Here is a 26,183-nt window from a genome sequence, read left to right as displayed (position 1 = left end):
ATCTCGAAATCAAAACAATTTCCCTCACAATTTCTCATGAGAGACAGTTTGCTTCCTAATGGAATTTCAAGCACTTCAATTTGAAAAATTGCATTTTTACAGACGAAAAATTTCCATTTAATCCAAATTAATTATAATTAATTGGATTAAATAAAATTAGAATTTTGCTGAAAATTCGAATAAAAGTTCAGTGAAGTAAAAATTCACTTAATTGAAAATTTCACTTGGTATAAATTCAATTCTATAAAAATCCCACAAAAATCAATTCATTGTAAATTCAATGAATTTTTGGAATAAATGAACGAAATTAAAATATTACAGTTACAAGATAAATAGATTGGAGAAAATGTTTGTGTTGCATAACGAAACGTTTAAAATATCAAGATTTGATCGATTACCTTGCAACTTTGTTGCATTTGAATGCAAAAGTAAATCTACTGAAGAACATGAAATTTCAATAAAAGCAAAGCAATGTTTGTTCGATGGCAATCAATCGAAAGAGGCAGCACAATAGATGGGAGAGTTAAAACTACACCATTGCTTTAAAACTCTTTAGAGAACGTTGTCTTCGCGACAAAATTCCTTTGTTATTTCCTTTATCCGTATATAGGACCCTTTGAATAAATAAATTATCTATTTTCGATAAACATGATAAATAATGCTTCGTAAAACAAAAGATTCTTGGAAAGTATATGCAAACAGCTATTTATAACCAAAGAAGATTGATTAATGTTAATTAGCAGACAATTAAAATTCTTCATTGACAGCAAATTTTCTCTAAAATAAATTTTAAAATATTATCAAATGAAAATAAATGAAAATGAAAATATCAAATGAAATAATTGTTATCGAATTTTTTTTTCGAAAAATCCGCAGCATTTTCTTACAATCTTTATAAAGTCTTGATCTTTTAATGTTTGTTTATTGTATCGATAATTAAAGAAATCATTGTATTTAGTGCTTGTATGTGTTAAAATTGATCCCATTAATTGGTGTTTACATTTAAATAATTAGTAACCAAGAAGGAAGCTGACAATAGACAAAAAGAATTGATTCTCACGCGATAGGAATTAGAGTGAGGAGTTGAGCTCTAATTACAGTGTCTTCAATCTTTTAACTTCCTGTTTACATTATTGTAAGAATCAAATTATAATGTGCGAATTGTCTAGCCAATTATGATAATAATAATATTTTCGCCTGATTTATCGATTAGAACAAATTTTGTTTTTTATTTATTATTATTACCTATTTAATTTATTATTGTAAATTATTATTATAAATTGTTATAAATTATTATCAGACATTGTTCTTATAAATTATTATTACCAAATTCTTTTCATAAATTAGATAATTAAAATAATAATAATTATAATAATAATAATAATTAATAATAAATAATAAAATAATACTAAATAATAATAATAAATAAATAATAAATAAAAATTAATAAAAAAATAAAATAAATAAAATAAAAAATATACACACTAAAAAAAAGTTTTACTTTCAGCCTCTTTTTGAGGCTGAATTTAAGGTGTAAACGGAGTCAGACTTTTTTTTCCTGTGTAATAAAAAGTAAATAAAAAAAATAATAAATAAAAATATAATAATAAAAATAATAATAAAATAATAATAAAATATATTAATAATTAATAATAATTATAATTATTAATAATTAAAAACAGTCATTAAAAATATTCAATTTCTTCCCAAGAAAGATTAGAATTAGGAAATTCCATAACATTTTGTATAGAAACAGAAATTAATTTTACTTTTCATTGTACACACAAAAAAAATATGGTAAATTTGACTACTTTTTTACTATTTCCTGTAGTTCCTATAGGCGCCCGTAACATTATTTAGTAAAATGAACTATGACAGAATAGTTAGTCTAACTGTAAAATGTAGTAATAAATACCATTTTTACAGTAAATTTAACTACTAAAACAGTTATCTTAACTATTTGTTGTTAGTCATACTAACTGCTTCATTTAGTTGCAGTAACTAAATTTTCATAGTTCCTATAGGCGCCCGTAACAAATTGTAGTTGTAACAACTGTAAAAAATAGTTAAATTAACTATTTAAAGTAGTAAAATGAAATTATTTATTTGTTTTTTATTATTATTGAGGTCCATTTTTTTATATTTTCTCTTACCTATTTTTGTTCATATATAATTTATATATTAAATTCTTATACACCTAACAGAGAAAAATCCCCAAACGCCGGGGATTGAACGCACGACCCTAACATTCGCAAACCGATAACCTAACCACCTAACCACGCTCGCACGCTACGATGACTCGCATTGTACTTGAGGACGTTCTTCTTAGATTCAGTCATAATAACTACTCCGTTTAGTTGCAGTAACTAATTTTTTAAGCTCAAGGACTTAGTTGAAACGTAGCCAGCATATGATTTTAAATGACTCAACGATAGTGCAGTACTTAAAAGTACTGTTGAAAATAGTTATTTTCAGAATTTTTGTAGTAAAATTATCCACTTTTTACTAGTTATAAAAAAATTAAACTTACTATTTTCATATAGTAAAAATAACATAAAAATTGTTACTTTTATGACTTTTGTAGTTATAAAAATAAATGTTTCTTACCACCATAGAGATAAATTATTAAAAGCTAGTAAGAATTGGTTCTTTTAACTACATTAAACACAAAAATAACAAATTCCAGCGGTTGTTTTTACTCTTTGCAACAGTAAATTTTAATTTATTTTGCAAATAGCAAGAAATGGATATTTCTACTACAGAAATTCCGAAAATAACTATTTTTAACAGTACTTTTAACTACTGCACTATTGTTGAGTTATTCACAATCATAACGTGTAGTAGTAATTTTAACTATACATAAAACCTACTATTCAATTTTAGTTCCACTAACTATGGAAGTTTAGTTAAAATGCTGCTGAATATGGTAGTTTTAACTATATTTTTTTAACTGCACATATGTGGATGCTTTTACCACTCACGTTTTTTCTCTGTAGAAAAAAATGATCTTTTCAACTGCATAAATAGTAAAAATAACTATTTTCAATAATTGATTTTACTATATGAAAACAGTAAATTTCTTTCTTTCTCTGCAACTATAGTAAGAAATAGTTGTTTTAACTACATAAATCATAAAAGTAACAACTTTCAGAGGTTGTATTTACTATATAAAAACAGTAAGTCTCATTTTGTTTGCAACTAATACAAAATAGTTATTTTTGCTACCACAATAGTAAAATTAACTATTTTTAATAATAGTTTTTACTACTACACTATAGTTGAGCCATTTACAAGCATCTGTTAGTTATTTCAACTAAGTAAAGTAGTTATTTTAACTACATAAAACCAGCTACTTCTTTTTGGTTCCACTAACTGAGGAAGTGTAGTTAAAATGCTGCTGAATATGGTAGTTTTAACTACTTTTTTTCTAACTACACAAATGTGGTTGTTTTTACCATTCGCATTTTTTTCTGTGTATAGTTTTTACTTTTCCTTTGTGTTAAAATTGTTTGATTTCAAAATATTTTCTGGTTTTTTAAATTATAAAAAATAATTATGAATAAAAAATATCAAGAAAAACATTAAGCAAAAAAGAGTCTTAAAAAGTTAAAAAGTGAGAAAAACAAAAAAACTATTAAGATACAAAAAGAAATACAAAAAAGTTCCTAATGAATCATTATTGGATCTTCAATTAATAAATTACTGTAAAAAATAAATTCTAAGTACTTTCACTATCAAACGAAAATTTTTTTCATACTCATTGCATCAAACGATAATTTAAATATTATTTAAAATTTTCATTTTCCATTTGTCTCGTAAAGAATTTTATTAAAATTTTTGAAAAGAATTGAGTGCTTGGATACAACAAGGGGACGTACGCTCGGCGAGCCGCTTTAAAGTCAGTCAAAGGTACCGTAAAGTCTAAAAAATGAAAATTCAAAATTTTGAATTTTAAAAACTGCCATTTCATAGGAAATAGAAATGCGCATCTTTTTTTCCTTTGAAATTTCTTTGAATAATTAATATTTTTATATGGTAATGGAAAAAATGTGATTAATTTTCATTGTCAAATTTCATTGAATTTTAAAATATAAATCGTCGTATCTCCGACAATAATAAATGAATTCTTTTGATTTTTGGTATACAAATGCATTTGGACCTATAGAAGACGACAATATCACGAAAATGTTAAAAGCAATTAATTGTTTATTGATTTTTAATTGTTAATACTGACCGGTCAAAAATAATTTTTTCTTATCTTTGGCTGCAAAAAGTATGCGGGGAACTTTAAAATTCAAACAACTTCCAGTGAGACATTTGTTTATTAAGAAGTAAAGAAGTTTCTGTAAAATTTCAGAAAGATTAGTTTTATATTTACAGAAATACAATAGTTTTAAGAAAAATTCTCGCGCCGCCAACGATCCCTACCGCACAGATTTTAAGGTTAGTTGCACGGTAAAGTTTTATTTATATACCCACATAGCACAATAATTTTCTGCAAATTTGCGGCAAGTTTTCAAAGCCAAATTTGAAAACTTGCCTGGCAAATTTGCAGCAAACTTGCGGTAAATACCAAAATGTCCGTTTGGTGGCAAGTTTGCAGAGCAAATTTGCAGAAAACTTGCGTGTCAAACTTGCAGATAATTTTGTAGTAAACTTGAGGAAAATTTGCAGCAAACTTTCAAAAAACCTAAAAATTTCAAAAAAAATCTTTTTGTATTCAAAATGTAAGTATTTTGATAAACGTTGCCTTCCCTAGCAGGGAAGGTGACATAAATGTAGTGCGCAGCTCTAGATGTCATAGAAAACTACTGCGCATGCATTTAACATTTACTTTGCCATGCAAATTTTCTGCAAATTTGCTCTGCAAACTTGCCACTAAACGGACGTTTTGGTATTTACCGCAAGTTTGCTGCAAATTTGCCAGGCAAGTTTTCGAATTTGGCTTTGAAAACTTGCCGCAAATTTGCAGAAAATGATTGTGCTATGTGGGTATAAATACATATATGTGTGTAATATTTGCATTGAATTATTTATTAACTATTACATACTATATATACAACATAGGTATAAACTTTTAATAATTTTGTAAAACATTATGTGTATGAATATAAATACTACAAATAACTCTAGCAGTATTTAATTAAATTAAGATTAATATCTGTGTTAAAAGAAATGTTTTTATTTTAAACATTATAAAATTTTTAAAACGTTTTTAGATGTCAATGTTATTGTTTAAAAACTGGAAAAAATTTTATTTTAAACAATTTTTGACAATTGTGATATTTTGAACTATTATATTTTAATAGATATTATTAGATTATACTAGATTCAACGTAATATGTAATTAAAAAGGACATTAAGTGTTGTTACAGCATATTAAATAATAGTTTTAATACATTATAGAGTCCACAAAAATTGAGTTGTAAATAAACGATATACTAACAAAAATAAATATCAGAAATAATCTTAATTTAATTAAATACTGCTAGAATTATTTGTAATATTTATATTCATACACATAATGTTTTACAAAATTATTAAAAAAGTTTATACCTATGTTGTATATACAATATATATACCCAGATAGCCAAGCGTACTGATCGTCATTTTCCAGTACGGCGTACTGAGATTATTCTCGTATTGTATACAAGCACAAAATAATTAAGTATATTATACGTATTGGTACGGTACCAGTATAACGACGGTATGTCGTACGACTGAAATTGTTAAATAAAAGAACTCCATAAAAGTATGAGGCTAGTATAATACCATTACGTTGTACTGTCATTTATGAAAATACAACATATTCGTACGATACAATTACCATACCGGTACACCGTACTCTGCGTGGTAATGCGAACATAACCTAATTTACTTTTCAGTTGTCAATGACATATGCCTCCAGTGCACATGTTGCAATTATTTTTTGTTGAAAAGCTGACTTTTAGGATGCAATACAAAAGTTTTAATATTTGTAACATGTGTTATTATATTTAAATTAGAAATCAGTGGTTTAGTTTCTATTCATCTATATGTAATATGTGTATACTATTAATCTCAAGTGGTTTTGCTTTGTCATGATGCTTATTTTTATCATTAGCATATTCTAATTACTACAACAATGGACAACTTCTGATTTTTAAACTGTTTTGTGCTTTACACTTGAGAAAAAATTTTAATTCAAGAGTTACAATAAAATATATAGAAATCGCAATATTTTTAAATAATTTTTCTTATAGATCACATATACATGTGTTATCATTTATAGGTTAGAACGTCCAAATTATTTTCCTTACAATAAAGTACTTTAGATTATAAATGGTTATTAATCACAGTTATTTTAAAGAATGTTTAAAATTTAGCAAAGCAAAACCACTACAGAATTATTTAATTAAAATACTTCAAAACACTGATTATTCTAATAAAAGTAAATGTGGTTACAAGTTACATGATTTACATAATATCTTTAGGTACAAAAAAATTAACTCTTTTAATAGAAATAAATTACTTTAAAATTAAATTGATCTTAGTAATGATTCTTTCAGAAAATTTATCATCAAATATTAAATTAAAATAGTTAATACTTAATACAGACTAAAGCACAAGAGGGGGAGGGATATAAAAGGCTTTACACGCGGTACTACCCAGCAAACATTGTTACATAACAGTTACATAACAGTTATGTCACAGAATATCACACGTGATATAACATGATAGGAACATGTGACATGAAATGTCGTAACATGAGGGTCACAGTTACATAATTGTTACAAGAAGGGTGATATAACAATTATGTTGCAGCGTGATATTTAATTATTATATCACAGTTATGTAAGTATGTTACATAATTAGAAGAATTTGATACATAATTGTTATATCACACTTATATCACGTTGTGACTTATTATTATATCACAGTTATGTAAATATGTTACATAATTGTTGTATCACACTTATATCACGTTGTGACTTATTATTATATCACAATTGGGTCAAACCATTTTATTTCGCCTAATGTATTTTTGACCTTTATAAAAAATTCCAATACTCAGGGAAAATATTCTTACACTAGCTGTCGTACCCGTCTTCGACGGGTTTTAGTTTCTTCTAATACATTAAATAGCGTGTGTCTACCAGTCTCGAAAAATGGGAAATAGCGGAGAATTTAATTTGACCGGAAAAAATAATAATTAGCTACCATTAACTATTTCATTAGATAAATATTACTATTTTAAATCAGTGATTGACTTTTTATCATCAAATAATTTATTTTTAATTAATTAAAATGCAGAAAACAATGTTTGTCAATTATTTGTAGAAATTTAATTATTGTATTATAAGTTAATCCCAAATTTCCACCAGTTTTTGGAGTTACAATGAAGTCAAATTCGAACTAATTGTATCAGCTGGGAGTATAATAAATTATGGATTTATAATAAACAAAATTTACAACATAACTACTTTTTAAATATCCAAACAAAATTTCCATCCACAATTAATTGTATCATAATTGCTAAAATCTAAAATAAGACCTATATTGCAGGCTGAATTCACAGTTTTTCCCGATTAAATTAAATTCCTGCATATTTCCCATTTTTCCAGTTGGTAGAACCCCTGTTAAAAGTATTAGTAAAGACAAAAACCCGTCGAAGAGTATTTTCATAAAATAAGTGAATTTTTGTAGCCACTTGTAGATTTATTTAATGTTAATTCTTCTCAAGAAAATTTATATTTGATGAGAAAAGATACACCTGTAAAAATTTGGACAAAGCTGGGAAAAACCGGATAGTTTGTTAAACAAAAATAATAATAGACACCTTGTTTAACTTTTGCCTTTACAATGCTCAAAACATCCCTAAAAGTTAAATCAAGAATTAAAATAACAAAACTTTTTACTTTTTAAGTTTTTTCCCAGTAGCATAATGCAAGTATCTTATCACAGAGGTATTCTTGAATTTCTGCAATATCAATTTTATCATAAAAAATCTCCATTTTTAATATTTTCGAAATTTTTGCAATTGAAAATTGTTGATTAATTGGATAAACAAATAATTCTAAATTCCATTATTTTGAAGTTTTTTATACTTCCATCTTATAGTTACAGGACAGTATTTTTTTCAAAATTATGCTAAAATATGACAAAATAACATGTAATATTTAATTACTGAAAGTTTAAAAGATATACAATAAAAAATATAAAATTTGGAAATTTTCAATTTTTTTAATTTTTTGAAAAAATTGAATACCTCCCGTTCTAATTAATATGTTTAAAATCTGTAAATTTATTGTTTATATATATCTTATAAAAGTTATAACTGATTAATTTACAGCAATCTGTCAAAATTAAAAAAAAAAATTTCGAATTTTTCCCAGTAAAAAAAAACTAATTCAAATGAATTGAAACGAATTAACATTTTTGGTAGGCTCCAATTCGTATTTGTCACAAAGCGGGATTCACTCAAGCTCTTTGTATATTCAATTGAATTTAATTCAATATGTACCAATTTGTCCAAACGAATTCGCATTTGAAAGAAATGGCCAAGGAATGCATTGAATTCGTGCTAACGAATTGAAAAAAATTAAAGGCTCAAAACTTGTCCAGTGAATTGGTACGGATAGAAGGTTCGGAAGTTCAATACAGTTTCACGAATTCAGGAAAATTGCATCATGGCTCCAGTTCGTATTTGTCACAAAGCGGGATTCACGAAAGCTCTTTGTGAATTCTTTTTAATTCATTTCAATTAGTTTTCGTTTACTGGGTTTGGAAAATTTATAATTTTTTTTCATATTAATATTATTTTTTAATTCAATTTATTGTTATATATCTTTATAATCATTTGAATTATTAATAAATTAAAAAATGTATGCCAATCTGCAAAAATTAAAAAAAAAATTTTTTTTGAATTTTTTGAAAAATTCATAACTTTGTTTAGCTCAATATTTTTTCATCAAATATAGCTAATATTTTAAGTTAGACCAATATCTAAAAGATTGCCAAATTTTACTTCAATCGGTCAAGACGTTTTCAAGTTATACGCGAACAAAATTTTGCGGACATACATACATACATACATACATACATACATACATACAGACAGGAAATTTTCTTTTACCATTTTTGGATTCTCCGTTGTTCAAATAAATAAATTATGCTATTAAAAATTAATTTCGTGCAATGTACAGACAAAAGTCTGATTTTATTAATATAGATAGATGTTCTGGGATGACGAAATGAACAATGATTTGTAAAAAATAATTACATTTCGTATAAAAAAAGATGTTATAAATTGAGAGTACATGAAAAAAGGTTACATTAACAGACATTACAAAATATTTAAAAAAGGAGTAATCACTTTAAGAAATATAAAAAAAGCGATTGATATTTATTTTTAAAGACTGAATTTGTGTTTTGAACTTGATAAAAGTATCAAATAATTTATAATAAACTGTAAAATATGTTATTTAAGTTTCTGTATGAAATGTCAAATATCGATCATATTTAACAATTTTTTTTGGCAAAGTAATTTAATTTTAGTAAATCAGAATTATTTAAATAATAAGTATTTTAAATACACTTTAATATTATTTAAATACTTTTTTGATTATCAACTGAGAAATATAACAAAATTTACCTTAAAAATTAACTATTCTTCATTTTCTCGGGATTTTGAATGTTTGTAACTTCGTTGGAGAAAAACCGATTTATGTCAAATTTTTGGAGCATGTAGATTGAAGCAATATTTTCCTACTGCTAAAATTTCGCGATGGGTTTTGCACTAGTCTTCAAAAGAAATTGATTTAAAAAAATTGTTTACTTTGAAGGTTACAGACAAGTATTATAACTAACTTGAAGTTGATTTGCTACTTGCGATAAAAGTCAAATTCAAAATAAAACGATTTTTTTAAAGTCAGTTTAAAACAAACCAACTTCAAGTCAGCTATAATACTTGTCAATAACCTTCAAAATTAACACTTTTTTAAATCAATTTCTTTTGAAGACTAGTGCAAAACCCATCGCGAAATTTTAGGAGTAGGAAGATATTGCTTCAATCTACATGCTCCAAAAATTTCACATAAATCGGTTTTTCTCCAACGAAGTTACAAACATTCAAAATCCGGAGAAAATGAAGAATGGTTAATTTTTAAGGTAAATTTTGTTATATTTCTCAGTTGATAATCAAAAAAGTATTTAAATAATATTAAAGTGTATTTAAAATACTTATTATTTAAATAATTCTGATTTACTAAAATTAAATTACTTTGCCAAAAAAAATTGTTAAATATGATCGATATTTGACATTTCATACAGAAACTTAAATAACATATTTTATACAGTTTATTATAAATTATTTGATACTTTTATCAAGTTCAAAACACAAGTTCAGTCTTTAAAAATAAATATCAATCGCTTTTTTATATTTCTTAAAGTGATTACTCCTTTTTTAAATATTTTGTAATGTCTGTTAATGTAACCTTTTTTCATGTACTCTCAATTTATAACATCTTTTTTTATACGAAATGTAATTATTTTTTACAAATCATTGTTCATTTCGTCATCCCAGAACATGTAAGAATATTTTCCCTGAGTATTGAAATTTTTTATAAAGGTCAAAAATACATTAGGCGAAATAAAATGGTTTTACCTAATTATGAGATTCTGTTACATAATTTAATGAGCTTGTTATATAATTGTAACATCACTATTATGACCTACGTGAAAATTATTGTTATTATTTTTATTCAATAAATAATAACAAATGCCATTTGACATAGTAATATCCAAAAATAATTTTAGTAAAAAACTAATTTACTAATTAGTACATTTTTTAAACTTGATTTTTTACAGATCTTTAATATTATTTATAAACATGTTCACAAGTTTATTTTATTCTCATTTCACAACACTTATATACAGATTAAATAGTAATTTTATTATTTTATATAACGCTTAGAATGAAAAATATCCGCTCGCATGTGGGATCGAACTCACGACCCCCCGCCCTTGACGACCCGATGCAACGCATTTAAACTATTATTACGTAACAAAGACAAACTTGTGATCTTTTTATTTGTAATATACGATTAACGTGTTAATAAAAATATCTACCACACTTTAGTTACAGTGTTCTGTAACAATTCTGTAACATTTACGTAACAATGTTACACACATATAAGTAACAATTTTGTAGCATTTACATAACAATGCTACACACATGTGAGTAACAAAAAGAAACGATAATCATATTTATTACAATTATACTAATCGGGATTACAAATTTTTATTTTATTCTGAAAATTCCATTTTTCTTCACATAAAATTTGAGAGTTATAAACTTTAAATTAATTTTAAATAAATTTGTTCAAATTAAAATTTTTCTTTATTAATTTCTGACAACTTTTTACAAAAAAAATTAGGATAGTTTTTAAATTATTAATAGACAAACTTTTCAGAGTATGTTAAAAAATTTTAAATAAAATTAAAAGTTAGTGATATTATATTAAATATCGTAAAATGTTCCAAAAGTCGGCTTCTTCACCCCACTTTACTTTTACGTACTTCTTTAAAAGTTTTGGACATTAATAATAAATTATAATAAATAATACTGATAATAATTATTAATAATAATTTATTGTAAATTAATAAACTTAAACATTTAAACTAGATTTATAATCAAAAAATATTTATTCGTCAACAATAATTATAAAATAGTGTTTCATGTTACATAACAGTTATGTAACAATTACATAATTTTATTACGTAACAGAGAGACTACAATTTTACGTAACAATTTTGTAACGACAGTTACAGAACATTGTTACTTTTATGTTACATAACAGTTACGTAATTTAGCTCTTATTACTACAGAAATGTTACGTAACAGTTACAGAACATGTTTGCTGTTTAAATAATTTGTTTTTAAATATTTTAGTTGTAATAAAGACTTAAAATATCAATCATTTATATTGACAGTTGTTACTTTTTTGTATTTTCATTTTAAAAATTGCAAACATAGCCTACAATTTTTTGCTTCTAAGTTCCCTTTCTACAAATCGCGTCACACATAATTAATAAAAATGTAAAATATAAATTTTTAATTTTTAAATAATAAACTATAAAAATACATCATCATTATATTCACGATAGTAAAAATGAATATTTATATAATATTATTCTGTATCAAGAAGGCTAGAGACAGGAGGTGAAACTTCGGTAGTGGGGATGAGTCAAGAACCTTTCTTTAACCAGGCGTTTTTCGTTTCGAAAAGTCGCCGGCGCGGTGCTTCTGCACATCACTCACACATTCAAATTCTTGTATACCATATGTTTTACATATGTGTATGATATGATTTTAATTTGAGGTTAACTTTAAAGTGCAATCAGTGCAATCGAGACACAATTGACAATGTGTGTCATAACGGATATATAGAAATAATGTGAGTGATTATTAAATTAAGTGTTATTCAAATAGTTAAAAATTCCGAAAACGTGCTGTGTGAAAAGTTGTAACAAGAAGAAAGATAAACACAACACTATGACAATTACTTTTTGTTAACTTTTAATACACTTCATGCTACAGTTTACACATTCTTTTGTTTTTAAAACGTTTTTTTAATAACTGTAAGATGTTTGAAAATATAAACACTTATATTTCATATTGTATTTGTATAGAATATATTTTCCCGTGTTTACGTGTGTTAAATTGCGCACAAGTCCGTCTGGTCTATTGCGGCGAAAACTTTTTTTGAAAGTAAACGCCTGACCATACATCAGCTGAGCGACTCAGCATTGCCATACCCCCACTACCGAAGTTTTACCTCCTGTCTCTAGTCTTCTTGTTCTGTATATAAGGTTTAATCTCTTCATTGGATAAGTTTGTGAATATTGGAATAAATAAATTTATTATTTCATACAGTATTCTCTAAATATTCAAATTAAAATTTGCCTTGTTATTTTAACCTTAGGAACTAAAGCAAAAATTGCTTTTTAAAAAGAAACAATTGCTTTGCGTGTATTGCTTTTGTTTTTAGGAAAAAATTGCCTATGTAAAAAACACATTTTGCCTATTATTAATTTAAGTGCAGTTTAAAAGAATGTATCACATTGTTGTATAATACGTGTGTTATGAAACTATGTTACTTTATATTACGTTCCACTAACAGTGTTAATATTTCAATATATTATAATAGTTACATAATAATATTGTCACAGTGTGATGTAATAATGTGACCTACTTTATTAATTATAACAAAATTATGTATTTATTATGTCACACAGTTTCGTATCAGTTATGTAACAATTAGAGAACAATGTAATAAGACAAAAATTATTACTCTGTGATGTAATGAATATATCACACAGTTACATAATAGTTATTTGAAAAAATTACACAGCCACACAAAAAAAAGCTCTGATCTGGGGGTCTTACTATGTAGACTTTATGTTTTTTGGGTCGCTGAATCCGAATCCGAGGTCCATTTAACCCCATCAGATCAGGATTTTGACATAACCTCAAAAAAACCAATATGGCGGACACATTTTTGAAAAGCTCATCAGATTCGCTTGAAATTCGTTACTCGGGGGTTTTTGGGGTCGCTGATTACGAATTTGAGGTCTGATTTCAAAAATTCTAAATGGCGGATCCAATATGGCGGACACGTTTTTGAAAAATTCATCGGATTCGCTTGAAATTCGTTACTCTGGGGTTTTTGGGGTCGCTGATTACGAATCTGATGTCGGTTTTTCAAAATTCAAAATGGCGGATTCAATATGTCTGTGTCAGCCATATTTATATATGTCGTAGGCAAATAGAAAAATCCGGCATTTAGCTTAATGCCTAGGCATTGGGCTAAATGCCGGCAAGTACCTAAATGAATCGTGAAAAATGGTTATTTTTCTATTTGCCTGAAATCAATTAGTCATTTAGCTTATTGACTAGGCGTTAAGGAAATTGCCTAAGTAGCACCCGGCAAATAGAAAAATGAGAATATGTGCATGTGTCACTCAACAGAAATATTAAAAAAAAATATGTCAAAATGAATTAACACAAATAGTTTATTATCAATAATAATTATTTTATTTATTTATTTATTGCGGCAAACCGCACTTAGAATTTTTTAAAATTGACTTCACATTTTCCAATTGATTTTCACTCCACATACTTCGATTACTACAACCTTTAATAACTTCCTTACATTTTTTTTCATGCTACAGTTTACACATTTTTTTGTTTTTAAAACGTTTTTTTAATAACTGTAAGATGTTTGAAAATATAAACACTTATATTTCATATTGTATTTGTATAGAATATATTTTCCCGTGTTTACGTGTGTTAGATTGCGCAGAAGTCCGTCTGGTCTACTGCGGCGAAAACTTTTTTGAAAGTAAACGCCTGACCATACATCAGCTGAGCGACTCAGCATTGCCATACCCCCACTACCGAAGTTTTACCTCCTGTCTCTAGTCTTTTCTTGATATTAACCAGGGAGTAAGACTAAGGAGACTGAACTGACTGTGTGAAGTCTCTCAAAAATGAAACCTTTTTCTGTAGGGGAACTATACTCGCAGAATGACAAAACTTATGCTCCGCGCGCATGCGCAGTACATGCGCATATTGCTCTCTCTCTCTTTATATCGTAAAATATAAGCAAGTGAGAGAACAAAAACTTATCAATAGGTTATGGTTATGTTTTGACATATGATTCTTAAAATAAAATTTCAAAATTATGGTTTGTTGCATACCAGGATGCAAAACATCATATTACAATGATCGACAAACGAATAAATTAACTTATTGATAACTTTTATGTGACATTTAAAGCTGTTTATTCATAAAGTATATAATTAAAGTAAATTACAAATTCGTAAATATTATTTATTTAGGAATTGTTCAATTGTTTCCACAAAGAATAAAACACTTTGTAGTTATATACCAAAAAAATTGATTCTGAACATTTATAAATATTTCATTATATTATTAATATATTACTTATCACTGAAAAATATACACTCTTTAGTATATATTTTTGTATGCACATTTATATTTATTAAATTAATTTTTTTTTCAATTTACTAATAGTTATTATTAATAATATTTCCTGAAACGCACAACATTCACAAATATTAAACATAACCTTCTCAACTTGTAGCTTATAATGATTTTCTCAGTCGCATCTGAGTTACTGAGAAAGACAGAGACAAATATATTGCATGTGCGCATGCGCGAAAACCATAATTTTCAGTCTTACGTATAGTTTCAATGCGACGAATGGTTTCACTTCCATAGCATTAGTTCAGTCTCCTTAGTCTTACTCCCTGATATTAACATATTCGTCGTCGTTTTGTCGTCCGTCGGTCGTGTAACTCCGTACTTCATCGTTCGGTCGTTCGACTTTCATCATTTATTCATCGTATCGTATATATACATACTCATTGTACATACATATACGCATGCGCAGTAGTATTCTGTCAATGGTACACATGCGCAGTAGTATTCTATCAATGTCAGACATGCGCAGTAGTATTCTATTAATGTCAGACATGCGCAGTAGTGTTCTATCAATGTTAGGCATGCGCAGTAGTGTTCTATCAGTATCAAGCATGCGCAATAATGTTCTGTCAATATTACGCATGCGCAGTAGTATTCTATCAATGTCAGACATGCGCAGTAGTATTCTATTAATGTCAGACATGCACAGTAGAGTTCTATCAATGTTAGACATGCGCAGTAGTGTTCTATCAGTATCAAGCATGCGCAATAATGTTCTGTCAATATTACGCATGCGCAGTAGTGATCTATCACTATAACGCATTCGCAGTAATGTTCGGACAATGTTACGCATGCGCAGTAGTGATCTATCACTATAACGCATTCGCAGTAGTGTTCTGTCAATGTCAGGCATGCGCAGTAGTGTTCGGACAATGTTACGCATTTGCAATAATGTTCTATCACTATAACGCATACGCAGCAGTGGTCTATCACTATAACGCATGCGCAGTAGTGTTCTGTTAATGTCAGGCATGCGCAGAAGTGTTCTATCATTATTACGCATGAGCAGTAGTGTTCTATTACTATAACGCATGTGCAGTAGTGTTCTATCACTATAAAGCATGCGAAGAACATTCAGAACTTCAAAATTGAATTTTTTAATCCATACACAATCTAAAAATTATTTTTCTACAATACAAAATTTCCAAAAAAATAAGAAGTGTTGAATTGTAATGTAAGTTAAAAGAATTAGATTATTGAGTATTAAGATCTAACAATTCTATTTCTGTGTAAGATATTTTAAAAAATCATTATTGTCAATGTTTTACAAAAATTTAAATAACTTCTAAAAACATGAACACTTTTAATGATCTTAAGCTTACTTTAAAGGTTATTTTCTACAGAATGGGGGATTACTTGTAGACATTAACGTGTAATTTTTTCTTAGAAGTCCCAGTAAAAAAACTAATTCAAACGGATTGAAATGAATTAAGATTTTTGGTAGAAAGCGGGATTCATTCAAGCTTTTTGTATATTCGATTGAATTCGATTCAATTTGCCTGAATTTGTGCAAACGAATTCGCATTCGAAAGAAATGACCAAGGCATGCATTGAATTCGTGCTGGCGAATTAAAAAAAATTAAAGACATAGCTCTAATTCGTATTTGTCACAAAGCGGGATTTACTGAAGCTCTTTGTGAATTCTTTTTAATTTATTTCAATTAGTTTTTGTTTACTGGGATTGCAGGTCGGCAAAGTTATACACAAAAATTTCAATTTGAAATAATTTTTTTGTACAAAAAACTATCCTTCAAAAAATATAAAACATGATATGATGTAGATTTTTTTTAAAAATTTAGTAAAAAAATATGTTTGAATTTTAAAAATTATTTTTCTGTTAACCCGTTGCCTGTTAACGACCGTTGGGCAGTAAACTTCTTAGCGCAAAATAAATGCAATTTCTTATGTAAATTATAAAATAAATTGTTTTATATCATTATTAACACACTATTGATTGCAATGATCCTAAATTAAGTAATAAATAAATGATTATTTATTATTTTTAAATAATATAACAATTTAAAAACAAGTAAAATTTATGAAAATTTATTTTTAATTTAAGTCACATTTAGTGTATAAGGGTTTTTGGAGTCGGTGAATTCGAATTTGACTTTAATTTTGAAAAATTCAAAATGGCGGACATCATTTTTGAAATTCATTTGGATTTTTATCAATTTCAGTACCTAAGGGTTTTTCAGGTCGCTGAATTCGAGTTTGACCATCATTTTTAAAACTTTAAAATGCAGGATCCAAATTGGCGGACATACTTTTTGAAATTCATTTGGATTTTTATTAATTTTAGTATCTAGGGGTTTTTCGGGTCGCTAAATTCAAATTTGACCTTCATTTTTAAAAATTCAAAATAGTGGACATAATTTTTAAAATTCATTTGGATTTTTATCAATTTCAGTATCTAGGGATATTTTGGGTCGCTGAATTTAAATTTGTCTTTCAAAATAAAAAATTATGAATTCAAAATGAGGGACGTAATTTTTTTAATTCATCCCGATTTTTATCAAATTTTGTACTCTATTCTATATCCTTTGCATTAGCTGATAAAACGAATCATGACCCCAGAATGTGCCGCGTGGAGGCTGCAAAGGTTTTACATTACACTTTCTGTTCTTTGTTTTTTTTGTTTATAATATCTGTTTAAAATTTAAAAATTTTGTCCGACATATTGGATCCACCATTTTGAATTTTTTTTGACGTCATATTTATATTCAGCGACCCCAAAAACCCTTGTATACTAAGTTTCATAAAAATTCATCTAGCAGATTTTGCTGAACATTTTGGGCCAATCATATGATTATTTTTCCAAACAGCGAAGGGAATTGGGGAATTGGAGCCCCTTAAGGAAAATTATTAAAAAAACCAACTTATCTTTATAATAATACATTGTTTTCATCATTTTCTACTCATTTCGTTATTTATCTTTAATTATGTTTAATTAGTTTATTAATTATGTTTCTTTTTTTATGTTTATCACCCAATTTGTGGGGTATTGGGAACTTTCACTTGAAATTTAAAAAACTTCTATTTTTTAGGAATATTTTTTGTTTTCTAATAGAAAAAAGTGTTAATACTTACAATGAAGCCAAAACTTTAGACTTAGAATAATTTTTTTCCTAAATTATAAATAAATAAAAAATTTTTGAAAAAAAATTAAATTTTTCATTTTTTTCACCAAAAATTATTTTTTAATTAAAAATTTGTTCATAAAGTGATATCTTTTACAATTTTCAAAGAAATAACGAAAGCCGTAACATAGTAACGAAAATTCTTTGGGCTGACACTAATTCTCCCATTACCCCACAGAATTCTTACAGGACAAAATTTGAATAAAAAAATAAAAACATTAACAAATTTTATTATTATCTCGATTTTTATACAAGTATACATTTCCACACATATTCACCTATAATATAATGAAAAAACAGAATTCTAAATAATACGATTTGAACTACTTATGGTGATGTTTAGAAATATTTTGCATTTTACAACGAAAACTCAAAAAATACATTTTCCCTTGTCTTTACTAAAAATTTGTCAAGAATGTGATCATTTGTTTTGGAATGATATAAACAAAGGTTGTAGAAGATTTTCTAGACATTGCAGCGAATTTGAAGGCTTTTAAGTACGTGAAATTTAAAAGCTCCCATTACCAGCAAGCTCCCATTACCCCACGCTCCCCTATAAGATTGTTTCAAATTTTTTAAAATTCTTTTGGTCTAAGTTTGCCAACCTGCATTTTCTAAGAAAAAAGTTTCGTATATTTGCATAATTCAAGTTATTTGAATCAAATAAATATATAGATAAAAAAAATTATTTGAATGAGATAATTTCTTTTAGTGTGCTAATTTACGTATGCAATAACTTTTACGTATGCAAATGGAAGAACATTAATTTATTTATTATAAATTTGGTATAAGGACTACATAAATAATTATTTGACGCAATTAAAGAGATATTGGTCTAAATTAAAAAAATTAATTATGAAAAATAATTGCATATTTGATATAAATAAGGGAAATTCCACGTCAACACGGACAGAGCTCTAAACAAAAATTGCTTTGATGGATTTAAACGTTATAGGGCTTAAAAGATTTCTACATTCATGTACTTTGAGATGCCGATGGGCGTTTTTTGTAAATTTTCATTTCCAATGCCAATAGAGCTGTCAAAAGTCAAAAGGTCCAAAAATCTCAAAATACTTTTATGAATTCAAAGCAAAAAACGGGGTAAATTATTTTGTAACTCATTCTTTAACAGTTTTTAGGGTCCCCGAATATAAATTTAAAGTTTTTTTAAATTCAAAATGGCGGATTCAATATCGCGGACAAAATTCAAATTTAAACAGATTCGATTAAAACTTGCTACTCGGGGGATTTTAGGGTCGCTGATTACGAATCTGAAGTCACTTTTTAAAAATTCAAAATGGCGGAAAAAATTTTAAAATTTGATCCGATTCTCTTAAAACGTGTTACTCGGAAGCTTATGGGGCCACAGATTACAAATATGAAATCACTTTTTAGAAATAAAAATTGCGGATCCAATAAATTGGAAAAATTTTTTAATTTGATCAGATATAATTAAAACGTGTTACTCGGGGGTTTTTTAAGGTATCTGATTACGAATCTGAAATCACAATTTAAAAATTGAAAATAGTGGATCCCATATGACTGAAAAAATGTCCAATTTTGATACATTTCGCTTAAAGTTTGTAATAATAACAAATTGTTTACATATTATAGAACAGTATAAAGCTAGAATTTCTTAAAAGTGACTTCAAATTCGTAATCAGATACGCTAAAAACCCCCGAGTAACACTTTTTAATTAAATCTGATCAAATTTAAAAAATTTTCCACCATATTGGATTCATCATTTTCAATTTCTACAAAGTAACTTTATATTCATAATCTGCGACCCCAAAAGCCCCCGAGTAACACGTTTTAAGGGAATAGGATAAATTTGAAAATTTTTTCTTCATATTGAATCCGCCATTTTGAATTTTTAAAAAGTGACTTTACACTATCGGTCAAAATTGAGAGACCACCCATTTTCAGTCGAATGAAAATCGTTTTAAAACATAAAATTTATTGAAACTAAAATTTTTTTCTGCTCATTTTTTTAAATGACGGCCTGCATTTTCTAAGAAAAAAATTACACGTTAATGCCTATAAGTAATTCTTATAGTGTAGCAAATGACCTTTAAAATAAGCTTAAGATCATTAAAAAAGCGTTCATTATTTTAAAAGTTATTCAAATTTTTGTAAGACATTGAAAATGACGATTTTTTAAAAATATCTAAATAAAATATTGGCCAAATGACTTCTAAAAGATTTTGTTCTTTTCAAAATTTTATCATCTTTCAAAAAATAAAAAGCAAAATATTTTAGTTTCCATACATTTTATGTTTTAAAATGTTTTTCAATCATCTGAAAATGGATGGTCTCTCAATTTTGACCGGTAGTGTAGATTCGTAATCAGCGATTCTAAAAACCACCGAGTAACAAGTTTTAATCGAATCTGATAAAATTTTAATTTTGTCCGATATATTAGATCCGACATTTTAGATTTTTAAAAAAAAAACTTTAGATTTATATTCGGCGACCTTAAAAAACTGTTAAAGAATGAGTTACAGAATAATTTACCTCGTTTTTTGCTTTTAAATCATAAAAGTATTTTGAGATTTTTGGACCTTTTGACTTTTGACAGCTCTATTGACATCGGAAATGAAAATTTGCAAAAAACGCCCATCGCCATCTTAAAGTACATGAATGTAGAAATCTTTTAAGCCCTAGAACGTTTAAATCTATCAAAGCAATTTTAGTTTAGAGCTCTGTCCGTGTTGACGTGCGGAATGTCCCATAAATATTTAGTTATTTTAAAAAAATTATTTTATTGATGCAAATAAATATTTATTTGAATTAAAATCCATGCATTACTGAATCAAGTAATTGACCTAATTGATTTAAAGCAATATTTATTAGATCCAATTATTTCATTCATTTGACTTAAATAATTCGAATTTGCTACAACTAACTATTTATTTGATACTACAAATTAAAATTTTTATATCAAGGGCAGTTCCATACGAAAAGTAAATTGTGGATCACCGATTTTTCTTACAGTTTGTTATTTTGTAGTATTTGGGGTACTAAATAACTGTGCCAAACAGTTTTGCAAAAAAAAATTTTTTTTGCAAGATATTTAGATTTGAAAAATTAGAAACTGAAAATAAATAAATAAATATCAATTTTTTATAATATTAAAAAAAGTTAAGAAAAATTAAATTTTTAATAATTTGTTTAAACAATAATTTTTTATTGTTAAAAAAATACAAGGAAAAACTTTTTTCAAGAGTTATTTAGAAACTTATTCAAGAACTCAGGATATGGAAAAGAAACAAAAAATGCTACAAAACCGTAGATAGAAATATTATTTTAAGCTTTTCGGGGATTACTGTAGTAAATTTCTGGACTACTTGTTGAATTTTCTTGAAAAAGTCCTGAACTGGTTTAAGAATTGAAAAATGTGAAATTAACGAAAAAAATTTGCCCGCGTGAGTAGTCGAACTTGAGACCTCGAAATTTTAAGAAAGAAATCTCCGCCTTATACCACTCGGCTGTGGACGCGTTACGATATTATTGCTTTAGGATCATATTTGAAGCGCTTAAAGCTAACAGGCGCTGTATACCTATTGGTTACTCTACGTCTTCTTTCTTAAATAGTTCAGGACTTTTTCAGCGCGCAGTCACTGAAGTATTCACTCGCAGCGTCAAGAACAATTATTTTCAAGCCATTAGAAAAACACCTGAAAATTCTTTAATGAATATTGAACTTTTCTAAAAAAAGTTCTAAATTTTTTTCCTTATCCTGAGTTCTTGAATAAGTTTCGTAATAACTCTTGAAAAAAGTTTTTCCGTGTATGCTAAGGACATCCTGGAGTTTCCTAAAAAAATTATTTTCTCAAAATTTTAACATTCCTTAATAAGTGTGAAGCGATACAAGTGCTCCTGGCAAATGTGACCGGTCCGACTTCCAAGTATTCTTTTAAATTATTATAATTTCCGTGTCCTCTAATATTCGGACAGTAGTAGGGGTTTAGCATTGAATTGCGGGGTCGATGAAAAGTGCGATTAATTAATTAAATAATTGATTTTCGCGATTCGTCGACACCGGTTCAACAATGGCTACGCTCTCACGTGCCGGCCGAGGTAGTTTTATTCTTTAAATTCAAATTGTTTAAATTTTAGTTTATTCTTTTTGTTTGTAAAATATTTATTTTTTATGTTTAAAAATAAAGTGTGGCCGTTTGTATCCGTTGGGAATTTTGAAGATCATTAAGATGATACTCAATAATCTAATCCTTTGAAATTTGGAACTTGGAAGTCGGAACCACTCACAAAGCCTGGACTTTCTCTCGTTAGGACTACTGTTGAGAGTTCGTACGAGTTTCCAGTAAGTTTGACCAATACCAAAGAAAATTTATCTGTATGAAATGAAATGAGAATGTATGCGTTAAGGAGATGATTTTTTATAATTATTTCTGACGGATTTAATAAGAGAGTGAAAATAGTCGTGCGGCGAATTGTGAATTTCTTATTTTATTTGTCTCGTTTTTAATTTATTATTATTTTATTGTGATTCTATTTTATCGTGAACATTTTCTTTATATATTTTTAATTTATATGTGTGTATGTATTCAATTTATTTACTGTTTATTTTTTTGTATATTTTGTAATTTAATTCCTGATGTCAGGCCCCCTTTGTTTATTGTGATTTGACAGAAATATATTTTATATTTCTTTATGTGAATTGATTGTATATTTATTTCTACCATTTATTTTGTATATTTTATGTGATTTCGTTATTTGATTCATTTATTTAAAATCTTTTATTTCATCATTTTGCATATTTTTGTAATTTTTATTGTCGCGGTTTTTATTTATATTCTCAAGTAGTAAAAATCGTTACAAGTGGTTAAATTTTTAAAAAAGTGCTTTTTGATGTTTTTGAGAAAAAAATTTTTGAAGTTTGCGCTACGAGTTTTTGTGCGTTCCCGAGTAAAAAAATAGTACGGCCTATGTATTTACTACGTAGTTTTTGTGTAGGATTAAAATAGGCCTTCTATGTAGGCCAAGTTATGTACATTCTATGTAGAGTGTACGTAGATTTTCCTATGAAGGCCTATAAGATGTAGTATCTATGTAGGATATACGTAGGCCTTTCTATAGTCAATTGATGTAGGCCTCACAATGTAGTGTCGACATAGGTTTTGTGCAGACATATCTATGTAGGCCTGCAGTTTCTGAATCTAGGTAGGATCTACATCGACATTTCTATGTCTAACAGATATAGGTCGCCCAACGTAGTATTGAGGTGATATTTGGGTAGGTCTTTCTATGTAGGCCTATAATTGTTGTATTTATGTAGGATCTACATCGGTATTCTTATGTCTGACAGATATAGGCCACCCAACGTAGTATTGACGTAAGTTTTTGGTAGGACTTTCTATGTAGGCCCATATACATGAAATTTATGTAGGATCTACATTAGTATTTGTACATAGGAAAGATATAGGCTACCCAACGTAGTATTGAGGTAAGTTATTGGTAGTTATTTCTATGTAGGTCCATATACATGAAATTTATGTAGGATCTACATTAGAATTTGTAAATAGGAAAGATATAGGCCACTCAACGTAGTATTGAGGTAAGTTTTTAGTAGGTCTTTCTATGTAGGCCCATATACATGAAATTTATGTAGGATCTACATTAGAATTTGTACATAAGAAAGATATAAGTCATCTAACGTAATGTCGAGGTAAGTTTTGAATAGGCTTTTCTATGTAGGCATTTAATTTTTAAATCTAGGCAGGATCTTCATCTGCATTCATATGTAGGAAATATACAGGACAGTCGACGTAATATCGAGATAAGTTATGAGCAGGCCTTTCTATGTAGGTCTACAGATGTAATATTTATATAGGATATACAAAGACTTTTAAATGAAAATAATGATTGAAAATAAAATAAAACAAGCTATTTGTCTGTTAATGAAAGATATTTTTATCCTAAATTTTATTTCAAAATTTTGACTGTCAAAAAGTTAGAAATATTTTTATAACTAGATCAGCAGTTTTATTCTAAAAATTTCAATTTATTTAAAAATAACTGTTAGTTTTTATAAAATAATTATTTATCAAAAATCATTCTTTCTTAGAAATGTAATATAAGATCGTATAAGTTTTTCTTTTAAACTGTTTATATATTGAGACGACAGGACGGCGGACGGCTATCAAATTTTGTAAACCATTTTTGAACAAAGACTATTGCAGAAGTATTAGGCTTATGTGAGTCAGTTTTCTCTGGTTCTGTGATTTCCATTTTAGTCTTAATTGATCAGGCAAAGAGTAAAGATTACATGCATTTTCCAAGTGCGTATTTAATAAAAGCAGAAGTTAAAATATAATATTGTTTCTTATTCTATTTTATACCCATAATCCTAAATAATAACAATTATATTGTAAACAAATAAAAAATTACATTTGTTAATTTTATTGTAAATGGTAAATATTTCTTCTCTAAAGGCAAAATATATAAAATGTTAAAAGAATTTTCTTATTTTCAAGAGTTTGTCACATCTGGTTAGTCGTAGTTGACCATCTTAAGGGTTCCTCATTGTAAGAGGGGGACTATTTTATAGCTTTTCTACTTCTCTTTTTTCTTATAGATTTACTTAGACAAAAACTTAGAAATTTTTCAGATAGAAATATACAGGGCAAATGTTCAGGAACTTTAAATATTTTCTGTAAAATCTTTTTCCGAAGGTCTTTCGAGCGTCAGTTGCTCTTTAGCATTCGTCACAAAGAGTCTAAAACCGTGTGTGTCAATATTATTTTGAAGTTAATATTTTTTGTGAAGTAAATTTTTTCGTAAGCAGAATTTTTTTTGCATTAAAATGGATATGTGAAAAGTGAATTGTAAAGTGAATATTAAAGTGAATTGTTTAAGTGTTCTTGTGTAATAAAAAGTTTTAAAGGACTGATATATATTTTAATTATATTTTGTGGAAATTATTAATTTCATTTATTCAATAAATTAAGAAAATTTATGTGTATGAAATAATTATAATTAAATTGAATATAATAACTACCTATTTAATTTATAATTACAATTGTAAAGGAATAGTAGACTGAATAACTGAAACTGAATGAATCTCAATATACTTATATATAATTGAATATCATGTCTTAATTTTATTCCGTAGTTTGTTTGTTTATTAGAACTACATTAATTGAATTCCCGCATGTAATGTGAAAACCAAAACTAGATTAAATATAAATCCCTACTTAATTTCCTTCTAATTTAAATTGTGTAATTTTTACCAAGTGATAAATTCATAAAAATATAATTTTTTACTTTTTGCAAAAAAAACATTGCAGTTTAGAATTTTTTGTCAACAATTACTATCTAATAAAATTATAGAATTTCAAATTTATATATATATATATATATATCTTGTGTGATTATAAATCTATGTAGAAAGTACTTATTAGCACTACATAGATCTTATAACAATTGGCCTACATAGACTACATTCAAAATTTCTATTTACATTCTACATAGTCAGGCCTATGTAAATATTACAGAAAAATACTACGTAGATTCTATATAGCGTGGCCTACGTAGAACATATGCACTTCTGCTACGTGGGCTCTACATATTCTGCCATACATAGAGTAGATGTAACCAAGCGATTGTAGATCCTACATAATGTGGCCTATGTACAACCTACAGTAAAACTGATACGTAGGTTCTAGCTTGTTGGCCTACGTAGAATGTAAAGCGACGAGCGTTACATTCTTACGTAGAACATACATCATGTGGCCTATGTACGACCTACATTAATACTGATACGTAGGTTCTAGCTTGTTGGCCTACGTAGAATTTAAAGCGACGAGCGTTACATTCTTACGTAGGCATTACGTCCGATTTGACTCGCAGGCCTATGTCGCCAGGTAGGCCAGCCAACATAGATCCTACATACTGACGACTTTAATTTTTATTCGGGTTGCGCTAACTAAGTAGCGCCTATATCAGTGTATTTTAAAAGATGATATGATCT

The 26,183-nt window shown here is 27.3% G+C and overlaps 2 protein-coding genes across 5 annotated transcripts in view; one reads left to right on the top strand and one right to left on the bottom strand.

Moving 5' to 3' along the window:
* The window catches only part of LOC122502819 (ras-related and estrogen-regulated growth inhibitor), a 144,496-nt gene that overhangs the window by 8,025 nt on the left and 110,288 nt on the right, over window positions 1-26,183 (top strand). Inside the window, exons 1-2 of one of the 3 annotated variants that reach the window (XM_043613084.1) lie at window positions 22,156-22,270; window positions 22,360-22,514. The exons of the other annotated variants lie outside the window; for them this stretch is intronic. The gene's annotated coding sequence lies outside the window, so the exon portion shown is untranslated. Of the gene's footprint in view, window positions 1-22,155; window positions 22,271-22,359; window positions 22,515-26,183 lie in introns of those variants that run through there. 3 annotated transcript variants of the gene reach the window in all.
* The window catches only part of LOC122502817 (transcription activator MSS11-like), a 132,471-nt gene that overhangs the window by 36,117 nt on the left and 70,171 nt on the right, over window positions 1-26,183 (bottom strand). The window lies entirely within an intron of this gene.

This window comes from Leptopilina heterotoma, unplaced genomic scaffold (assembly GCF_015476425.1).
Source record: "Leptopilina heterotoma isolate Lh14 unplaced genomic scaffold, ASM1547642v1 Lhet_239, whole genome shotgun sequence".
Taxonomy (NCBI): domain Eukaryota; kingdom Metazoa; phylum Arthropoda; class Insecta; order Hymenoptera; family Figitidae; genus Leptopilina; species Leptopilina heterotoma.
The sequence above is the reverse complement of the archived record's forward strand: the minus strand, read 5'-3'. Positions and strand labels throughout refer to the sequence as shown.